Below are 12,079 nucleotides of genomic sequence, written 5' to 3'. Positions count from 1 at the left end.
AACCAAACAACATGGTGTCGATCACAAATGAGTTTGTCTTTGGGAGAAACGCCAACAAAACTACATCTGGTAAGAAACTAATTACGTTTTTTACACTGAAACCTGTTTGAGTCAAAAGATTAGAGTCTCTAGTTTCATCCGATGTGCCATTTAGTTTTTTTTGTTTGTTTGTTTGTTTGTTTTTGAGCGATTTATCGCGAAATGGCATGCTGTTAATGACAATGTTTGTGGACTATATGCTCATATTTATTTAAAATATCCCTTTATTCAATGTGCATTATCACACTGAGAAGCAATGGATGAATCAAAAAACTGGAAAATGATGCTTTCCGAGGCTTTATATGGAGTTAGGATGAAAATAAGGTGCATTTCAAACTGTTCTGAGACCAGTGCAGACAGACAGCACACTGGAGGTTAAGTCATTCACTAAATAGGGAGCAAGGGAGCATCCTATAGCTCTCTATGCAGCTAAGTACATTCAATCCAAACTTCATATCAAAAGTTCAGTTTCAGGCTGCAGATGATGTTTGGATCACTCGATAATGATAATCAGTACATAGATTCAGAATTTTTCATGCAAAATTGAATTTTAACATGGTTGTCAGTGATTGGATGATGCTGGACATTACTTTGAATCAGGATTAATTATGCTAATTTCTGATGTAATGTCTGTAACGTCTCAAAAACATGAATAACCAACACTCCTGGAAAAAGAATAAACAATTTGGTAAAAAAAATTAAAAATAAAATATATATGTATATATATACTTTCTAAAGCTTGGTATTCGCAACTTAGTCCCGCTGTCCACATATGTGGACATAAAGTTTTAGGAAAACTATTTGGTCAACATGTTTTATTTGTATTTTTTATTTTTATTTGTGCATGATTCTTAGGGGCTATTAGTTATAAATCAAAAAGGGGAATGGGAAATGCACACAGCAGTCACACTCTGGTCTCAGGAGGTTGACTTAAAAGTACTAGTTAATCTGAACACAAACACCTAAAAATAACCTAGTTGAATTGGGAAAACCTAACAAAAATTAGATGTGAATGTAACAAATAAATCTCCTTTTTCTTTATGTACTAACTAGTGAAAGTGAATCTTAGAATGCTAAATAAATGCTGGTTGGAAGCACTATAGCAGAGGTGCCCAAACTTTTTCCTATGAAGGGCCAAAAATCAAACTTGATTGAGGGCAGTGGGCCAGAAGTAAATGTTGCATATATAAAACTGTATTATTTTAAAATTAAATATTAATACTGCAAAGCAAACAGAACTCTAAAATTAAAATCATCAAGTGTCCTATACTTGCACAATGCACATAATTGATTTCAATATAATTTGTTTGTATGTTGTGTCTGTTTCTCATTTGTGAGTCACTTTAGATAAAATGTCTGCTAAAAATGTAAACGTCTCTTAAAACATGGTTACTGTCTATTTAAGAACAGCACATCTCCTCACATTGAACACAGGGTAGTTCTGTGCAGTTTTGCAGAGTTTTGGAGAGATGAAGATACAATGGCATGACTATCAAGTATGATATTGTTTTGTTTTGTGACAAAGAAGATATAAAAATGTTTTTGGCAAGTCGTTTAGGACATCTACATTGTGACACAAGTATTTTTTCCAACAATTGTTTACAGACAGATTGTTTCACTTTTAATGGACTATATCTCAATTCCAGTGGGTCAGAAGTTTACATACACTAAGTTAACTGTGCCTTTAAGCAGCATGGAAAATTCCAGAAAATGATGTCAAGTCTTTAGACAATTAGCCAGTTAGCTTCTGATAGGAGATGTACTGAATTGGAGGTGTACCTGTGGATGTATTTTAAGGCCTACCTTCAAACTCAGTGCCTCTTTGCTTGACATCATGGGAAAATCAAAAGAAATCAGCCAAGACCTCAGAAAAAAATTGTGGACCTCCACAAGTCTGGTTCATTCTTGGGCACAATTTCCAAATGCCTGAAGGCACCATGTTCATCTGTACAAACAATAGTACGCAAGTATAAACACCATGGGACCACGCAGCCATCATACCGCTCAGGAAGGAGACACATTCTGTCTCCTAGAGATGAACGTAGTTTGGTGCGAAAAGTGCAAATCAATCCCAGAACAACAAGCAAAGGACCTTGTGAAGATGCTGGAGGAAACAGGTAGACAAGTATCTATATCCACAGTAAAACAAGTCCTATATCGACATAACCTGAAAGGCTGCTCAGCAAGGAAGAAGCCACTGCTCCAAAACCACCATAAAAAAGCCAGACTACAGTTTGCAAGTGCAAATGACAAATATCTTTCTTTTTGGAGAAATGTCCTCTGGTCTAATGAAACAAAAATTGAACTGTTTGGCCATAATGACCATCGTTATGTTTGGAGGAAAAGGATGAGGCTTGCAAGCCGAAGAACACCATCCCAACCGTGAAGCATGGGGGTGGCAGCATCATGTTGTGGGGGTGCTTTGCTGTAGGAGGGACTGGTGCACTTCACAAAATAGATGGCATCATGAGGAAGGAAAATTATGTGGAAATATTGAAGCAACATTTCAAGACATCAGCCAGGAAGTTAAAGCTCGGTCACAAATGGGTCTTCCAAATGGACAATGACCCCAAGAATACCTCCAAAGTTGTGGCAAAATGGCTTAAGGACAACAAAGTCAAGGTATTGGAGTGGCCATCACAAAGCCCTGACCTCAATTTGTGGGCAGAACTGAAAAAGCGTGTGCGAGCAAGGAGGCCTACAAACCTGACTCAGTTACACCAGTTCTGTCTGGAGGAATGGGCCAAAATTCCAGCAAATTATTGTGAGAAGCTTGTGGAAGGATACCCAAAATGTTTGACCCAAGTTAAACAATTTAAAGGCAATGCTACCAAATACTAACAAAGTGTATGTAAACTTCTGACCCACTGGGAATGTGATGAAAGAAATAAAAGCTGAAATAAATCATTCTCTCTACTTTTATTCTGACATTTCACATTCTTAAAATAAAGTAGTGATCATAACTGACCTAAGACGGGGAATGTTTTCTACGATTAAATGTCAGGAATTGTGAAAAATTTAGTTTAAATGTACTTGACTGTATGTAAACTTCTGACTTCAACTGTATATATGTCACGTCACTGGCAAAAGAGTGCAACTAAGAATGAATGATCTTCCACGTCTTTCATTGTAGCAGGTGAACCATACTCTGACTACAGATGGATTGTGGAAATCTAATGAAGCTTAATTATTACTTGCCATTTGCGTGCACCTTGGTAATTACACTGAGCTTTGCTAACTGATACATGCACATGTCCTCGAAATCAACGTGTAAGCAGTTGATTGAGTTGATATAAATGAATGCAGCTCTGAATGACAATGGCAGCATTAGCAGGAGGGGGCCCGATGTTTTTCGGGACCACGCTGAATTTTTGGCCCATGTCTGGTTTATGAGCATAAGTTAGGTTAGGTTTTCGCTTAGTACACTCAAAAATAAATTCCAAATGGTGTGAGAAGACACTTAAATAGTAAGATATATTCTAGATATAATAAGACATATTTTCGGTTAACAAGTCTTAATATACATTTATGTTTCTCAGGCAAATTGATTTGGTTAAAAGGATTTTAAGATATTTTTATACTAAAACAAGACAAAGATTAAGAAATTATCTTCAGCAGCAGTGTGAATCTATTCACATGCAACGGATAGGCTTCAGTCTGTATTATCTTCTGTTTTCCTGGTTTCTCGTACCATTAAACGCAGTAGTGTCACATGTCTGGATGGCAATATGCATATGGTAATAATATGTAGATGAGGTAATGCATAGTGAAAACAGGCGTTGAACAGTAATGTTACATCACTTGTTCTACATATCAGTGTAATTGTAAATAGTACAAATTATGCATGTGAACAATAAACATGTAACAATATACAGCTACAACATTAAAACCACCTGCCTAATATTGTGTAGGTCCCCATCATGCTGCCAAAACAGCGGCAACCCGCATCTCAGAATAGCATTCAGAGATTATATTCTTCTCACCACAATTGTACAGAGTGGTTATCTGAGTTACCATAGACTTTGTCAGTTCAAACCAGTCTGGCTGTTCTCTGTTGACCTCTCTCATCAACAAGGCGTTTCCATCCACAGAACTGCCACTCACTGGATGTTTTTTTTTTTTTTGGCACCATTCGGAGTAAATTCTAGAGACTGTTGTGTGTGAAAATCCCAGGAGATCAGCAGTTACAGAAATACTCAAACCAGCCCGTCTGGCAGTACTGACAAAGTCTACCGTAACTCAGATAACCACTCTGTACAATTGTGGAGAGAAGAATATCATCTCTGAATGCTGTTCTGAGATGCAGGTTGGTGCTGTTTTGGCAGCATGAGGGGGACCTACACAATATTAGGCAGGTGGTTTTAATGTTGTGGCTGATCGGTATATATATATATATACTGTACATATATGAGACACAAGCATGACTGCTGTGTGCATTTTCAATTTCCCTTTTTGATTTGTAACTAGTAGCACCTAATAAACTAGCAAAAAAATAAAAATCAAGAGCAAGAGCAAATAGTTTTCCTAATAATGTCCTATACAGTATGTGTATTCCTATAAAATATTCCTACATATGTGGAGATTATATATATAATACATACAACTTCAAAACATCCCATTAATTGCTGAAATATTTGGAATTTGAACATTTAAAATGTGCTAAAATGTGACCAAAATTATGAATAAATATTTTCGTAGTATATCTAGTTAAAAGGTCCCCTGTATACTTAACAGCACTGGCTGAGAGAGAATGTCTATCATATTTAAGCAAAATGGACATTATAACTGAAATATACCCAAATGAATCGGAATCGAATCAGAATCGAGTCGAGTGTTTGTGAATTGGAATCGAATCGGGAAATCTGTATATTGTAGATACCAAGGACTTATTGACCTTGTGCAAAATCTACCTTCTGATCTACAGTATCTTCTGTAAGAATCAGTCCGCATGTGCTCATCGTTTACGGCTCGTTCTCTTTAGTGTACTTCCTTTAGCGTGTGCTCCTCTCATACACACCAGCTCTATCTCAGATTCCTGTTTTACATCCCGTTGGACATGAAAGGCAGTGGGACGAGACTGCCAAGCTCCAAGAGAGGAGAGAATTCCCGAGAGTCTTGTGGGCAGATGGAACAGGAATGTCGTCGGAACGCTGTGGCAAAAGAGAGATCGCTTTTTCAGATGAAACAAACGTGTGTGAGTACAAGTGAAATCTTAAAGCAGTCACGATCATACAGAGAGGCTCAAAGTATGAAATGATGGTTATATTTTAACACTGTATATGCAGTACTTTAGTATGTGGAACTGTAGTCAGTTGGAAAGGACAGTTGTCAAGTGATACCAATATCTAATAACCAATATGCCGATGATAGTCAAAAGTTTGGACACATTTTTCATGTTTCTCATGACAATTTCTCATTTAAAAAACCTGTTCATCTAAAGCCTTATAATTTAATGCTTGAAGTTGGATTGTACACAAATATGAATGGGGCTTAAGTATGCATTTCTTTACAGAACTCAAATTGTGTATTAAGGAAAAGCACTGAATCAGAGCCCAGCATACATGGGACAAGCTAAAATAAAAGATTTATTAGAAGAGATCAACATAAAAATATTTTTGTTGTTGTTGTTGTTGTTGTTGTTGTTTGTCACTACGTTATCCCATACTTACATTTGTGTTATTTCATTGCTGTGATGACTTTACTATTATTGTAAAATGTGGAAAATAGTAATAAGAAATACTGCATTTAAAATGAATGAGCTTTTACTCAAAATTCACCAAAACAAAACAAGTCTGAAAAACAAATCTGAAAAAATAAATAAATAAATATATATATATATATATATATATATATATATATATATATATATATATATATATATATATATATATATATATATATATTTGTTAAAATATATATTTTTTAAATATAAAACAATTGTATGTTTTAATAAAAATATTATGTTATTCTCTTTAATACACTATTTAATTAAAATAGCATATTAAGGAAAAGCAGCCAACAAGTGTGCAGTGTACATGGGACAAGCTAAAATATAAGATTTTTTTTTTTTTTCGGTCAATACAGTATCCCATATTTTCATTTGAGTTATTTCATAGTTGCGATGAGTTTACTATTATTGTAAAATGAAGAAAATAGTACAAATAAATATTGAAATGAAAATGAACAGCTTTTTAACAGCTTTTACTCAAAGTTCACAAAAAACAAAAATACTTGAAAAAAAAATCTGACAAAAAAAAAAAAAAAAAAAATATATATATATATATATATATATATATATATATATATATATATATATATATATATATATATTGTTAAAATATATTTTTTAAATATAAAACAATTGTATGTTTTAATAAAAATATTATAAATGTAAGCATATAAGTTTTACTTGTCACATTTTGTTCTATAATCAATGTTATTCTCTCTAATACACTTTTTAATTAAAATAGCATATTAAGGAAAAGCAGCCAACAAGTGTGCAGTGTACATGGGACAAGCTAAAATATAAGATTTTTTCAATAAAGAATCCCATATTTTCATTTGAGTTATTTCATAGTTGTGATGAGTTTACTATTATTGTAAAATGAGGAAAATAGTAAAAATAAATATTGAAATGAAAATGAACAGCTTTTTAACAGCTTTTACTCTAAATTCACTAAAAAAATATATTTTAAAATATTAGAGGTTTTTAATAAATAAATATAAATATTAACAATAATATATCTTTAATAAAAAATATTATTCATGTTAGTAAAATTTTTGTCTTATAACCAATGAGAAAATATTCTATTATAATCAATATAATTAATAATTCTCTCTCACATTTACCAGTGGGAGCAGACACCGCCAAATAAAGCGGCTTGAGAGGCCGAGCCCATCACTGACCATGTAATTATCTACTCATGTCCCTACAACGGCAGGTGCAATGACTTCCTGTCGCCTCTCCACACCCCCTTTCACCTGTCACTCAACTCATGTTTCTGGCAGCCCTTGGCTGACCCGTCTCCCCCCTCCACCCCCGTGACATCCACCCCTTTCCTCTGTCACCTTTCCCACCTTCCCTGTCACCCATATGTGTCGACCAGTCTCATTTTCGAGTGAGAGGCCACCCGTGGACGCGACATCTCTCTGTCTGCACGTCTCATTAGAAACAGCTTGGCTTTGGGGCTGACAGCACTAATCGAGCGAGCTCGACAGGAACTGGCCAATCTCTGCTCCGCTCATACACTGTCTTTCCTGCGCGATTTTCCAAGATGTGCCCTCTGAGTGAACTGCCCGAACCGCATGTGACTGGCCACTGAAAAGTCTTGCCTCAAACTAAGTGGAGTTTGATGGGATTTACCATCTGAATGCATCAGTGTGTTTACAAATTAGTGTAGGCTTAAAGTAAAGTTTTACCTAAAAATGAAAATTCTGTCATTATTTACACTCCCTCATGTCGTTCCAAAACCGTATGCTGTCCTTATACTTTCATGGAACACATAATTAGACATTTTGAAGAAAGTTTAAACAGATCTTTTCCATACAACTACAATTCACAGCGACCATGGCTTGCAAGCTATAAAGAGGACTGAAAACATATTAAAAGTAGTCATAATGGTGTGCTTTATGCCAAGTCTTCAGAAGACATACAATAAAACAACATTTAAGTCATTATTCCACATATACAAACTTTCACAATGTGTTTGGTTACCACAAATGTGAAAATTATTTTTTTTATTTTTTGTTGTTGTTTTGTTTTTATTCAATGACATCAAAAGCAGAAGCCCTAAAACTGATCTGAATGATCTTTCGAAACATGCTTCATAAGGCTTCGAAACCTTTACGAATTTGTTTTGAAAACAACGCTTCGGAGTACGTATCAAACTGGCCAAGTCACGTGATTTCAGCAAACGAGGCTTTGTTACATCATACTGTTTCAAAACAGTTTAGAAACATTATGAGATGTTTCATGGTTACGCTAGGGAGCCTTGATCCAGTGTTAAATGCAAGCTGTAAATGATCTCGAGTCAGTTCAGCAATATATTAGATCCACAAAATCAGACTGATTCAAACAAGAGTTGCTGATTTGAATTAAGTCATTTTAATTTCCCTGTTGATCACCTTGAGTTTTCACTTGAGTCTTCCCACTGCATTTAAACGCCTGTGATCAGCAGATGTTCTCAGCTAGCGGTGTTTCCAGCACTTAGAGAATGTGAATCATTTTCCGAAGCAATTGGTTAAAATGACTCAAAGTTTTGGAAAGCTTAGTTTCTGCCAATAGGGTCAAGTGCAATTTAAATCTGAGGTTCTTGTCCAGTTATTGCACTGTCTGCGTCCTAGTATATATTTCATTTCTTGTCAAGCAACATCGATATAAATGAAGACAGCTTATTAATCTCCTTTCAATCATGCTGATCTCTTAAACATCTTATAGATTCGATGATACCATCAAGGTATTCTTCACTTGTGCACTCTGAAGTCACCGTACCACAATCATGAACATGCTTAAAGCTTTAGCACTGAAGTTGATGGAATATGCTGCTTTTTCTGCCTTCAAACAGAAAAGGAGGGTAATTGCAAACCCTGCAGCTGTGTAGATTAACACACATTATGATTATGAGCTCAGGAGAATACCACATCACCCAGCGCTCATGCTCAGCTTTCCAACGGCCTTGTACTTGAAGGTTAGTCATTAAGACTGTGAGAGATCGCTAACATGAGGAGGCCTTGTTTGATGTGGATGATAAACAGCCTCATTGCATTTGCTGTTGTTCTTTAACAATGCAACTTGTGAAAAGTCACATGTACGTTTCTTCAAAAAAAGAAAATTATTTATTTATTAATTAAATCCTGTGATTGCAGGAGCGAGCTGTGAAATTCCACCATGAATGTTAATGAGGACATGTGACCCGGGGCAGGATGTAGACGGAGTGCTATCCCATTGTGCCCTGCTGTGAGGGAAGTTGATCATACTATTTTCCTGATTGGCTTCATTTGGTGTCCCTGTGTGACACAGTGAGTCATCGTGAGTAATCTCTCTCACCCAAATCTGTAACAAAAGAGTACACTGAACTGTGAGCACTACATGAGAAAAAGAGTTTGACTCAACGATTCTCATCAATCTTCAAAAATCTATTTATGACTTATGTCTAAACAGTTTTGCTGTAACATTTACAAAAAAGTACAGTAATGGTATTAAACAATAATACAATAATTACAAAATAATTAAACAATAATTTGAACCGACGGCTGGCCTCCGAGGAGGTCGACCAGGCGGGCACTTGCGGGGGGCGGCACGCATCATCGGCCGGGCACAGAGGAGAGGACGGAGCGCGGCCTAAAGGGTGACCTTGTGAAACAGAGGACGAACTGCAGTTCGCCTCGGGCGGGGGGGATGCCACCTCCCCTGCCTCAGCCTCAGCCATTGAGCCTCTCTGGGCCTCCCAGCATCAGAACCTTCGTTAATGATTATTCTGCGGGAAACAGAGGACAAACCGCAGTTCGCCTTGGGCAGGGGGATGCCACCTCCCCCACCTCGGCCCAGCCTTTGAGCCTCTCTGGGCTTCTCTCCATCGGAGCCGATAGTGGACTTTAGGAGGAACACCCCAACATTGACCCCACTCACCATTCTGAACAGCACTGTGGCAGCAGTTGAGCTATTCAGGTTCCTGGGCACTACAATCTCACATAGACTCAGTTTTGAAAAAGGCCCAGCTGGGATTGTACTTCCTTCGCCAGCTGAGGAAGTTCAACCTGTCACAGGTGCTGCTGATACAGTTTTACTCAGCAGTCATTGAGTCTGTCTTCTGTATTTCTATAACTGTCTGGTTTGGTTCAGCTACTAAGTCAGACATCAGAAGAATTCAAAGGATAGTTCGGACTGCTGAGAGGATTATTAGCGCTCCTCTACCCACCCTGCTAGAACTGTACACATCCAGAGTGACGAAAAGGGCTGGTAAAATCACTCTTGACCTTACTGACCCAGCACACTTCCTTTTCGAACTGTTACCCTCTGGCCGGCGCTACAGAGCTCTGAGCACCAGAACAGCTTGGCACTGGAACAGTTTTTTCTTTAGGCCATCCACCTCATGAACGGCTAAAACTGCCCCCATGTACTTTCCTTTTGTCAATACAACCATGTGCAATATTCAATCCATCCATTCCTACTTGTATCCATATTTCATTTATATTCTTTAACATATCCTACCTTGTGTTGAATACATTACATCACCTGCACATAACTGTATATCTGTATATAAAATATTCAACAACATTATTGCTCCATTGTATATTTCTCTTTTTTTAATCTGTTATATCTTATTTCTTTACTTTTATGTCACTATATGTATATACTATGTTTAAATGTATATGTTTGTAAGTATGTATATATGGTTGCATTCTCTTTGTACTGGAAGCTTCTGTCATCATGACAAATTCCTTGTGTGTGTAAGCATACTTGGCAATAAAGCTGATACTGTTTCTGATTCTAATACCATGGTACTAAATGATAATCATATTAATGTAACATGGTATTTACATGGTACACCAAGGTACTGATACAATTTAATTACCATGGTACATGTCCAGAAACGTGGTATTCCCATGGTACATATCTAAAAACATTGTATTACCAAAATATAAAATGTACTATGTGATAACTACTTAAAAAAAAAAGTGTGGTAACAAAATTACACATAATATTTTTAAGTACTTTTTAAGCCTTGAAATCTCCTTAATTAAATCATGTGAAGTGAGTCAAATTAGTTAGTATATGACACATGATGAATTTTAACATAATGTGTTTATTCTACTAATAATATTAAGCTAATTTACTGATTTTTGTAAGGCTTAACATTATTAAAGTGCCATTTTTTACCACTGTAATATTATTAAATGATTAACACCTAATGCATTTTTATGCATTTATCAGTATTTTAAATACTATTCCCAATTAAAGCATTTATGAATTTAGATTTATTTAGACATATGTATAATGGTATAATGAGCAAAAAACAAAAACAAAAAAAAACACACACACACACACACACACACACACACTCACAGGGATTTATTAAACAGGGAACAGTGTGCATTACACAAAACATATTGTGTGTGTGTGTATACATATATATATATATATATATATATATATATATATATATATATATATATATATATATATATATATCACGGTTAAACGAGGAAAAAAAAAACTAGTGTACTGTTCTCATTGCATGTACAGATACAATTTATCAGCCAGTCAAACTTCATCCATGAAATGCAGACGAGTGAGGATTCATCTCAGTTTATCAATTTAATGAGATGCCAAGATGTAATCATAAATTAGGTGTAAAACTGTAAATATCAATGAATAAACAGAAAATATTAATAATATGAATTAATAATAAACCATCACAAATGTAAATAGTTCTGCCACATGCTCAGTAAACTTGAATGAACACATCTGCACCCTTAATTATGTTTTCCTCTTTATGTAAATGTAAGTGTGAGAGTAAATACAGCAATTTACTTGTAAATTACTATTATAGAAATGTCTTCAATGCTGTTGTGTTGTACATTTAAGGGAATTAACCTAGCTTATATGCTATTGCAAACACAATCAAGAACTAATATATAAACATCTTCATTAATACTCATAAATATATGTTATTCTGTGCTCTATAGAAGAGTGGAAACTCACAGACGATGCTTTCACAAAAGGCAAAACAAAGGATGGCTGCAGAACAGAATGTGTCACTTAAGAAATGTGTTCAACACTGAATTCACTTCCTTGTTACGAACATGACTTGATTAACATCTTGTAGGGAAAAATCGCCACTAGGAGAGCCTATTCACTAAGACAAAATTAAACTGGGGCAAACAACTAGTTTGTTACATCACACGTTAACAGGTTACATCATCAGCTCATCAGGATCTTATCGACATAAACTGAGAATATAAAATCCAAAGAGACATCCAAAATGTGCAATGTTGGTGGTGCTCCAGAACTGGACTAACACCTAGTATACAAGACAAT

The sequence above is a fragment of the Myxocyprinus asiaticus genome, chromosome 24 (assembly GCF_019703515.2).
Source record: "Myxocyprinus asiaticus isolate MX2 ecotype Aquarium Trade chromosome 24, UBuf_Myxa_2, whole genome shotgun sequence".
NCBI classification, from domain to species: Eukaryota; Metazoa; Chordata; class Actinopteri; order Cypriniformes; family Catostomidae; genus Myxocyprinus; species Myxocyprinus asiaticus.
Note: the sequence above shows the minus strand (reverse complement) of the source record.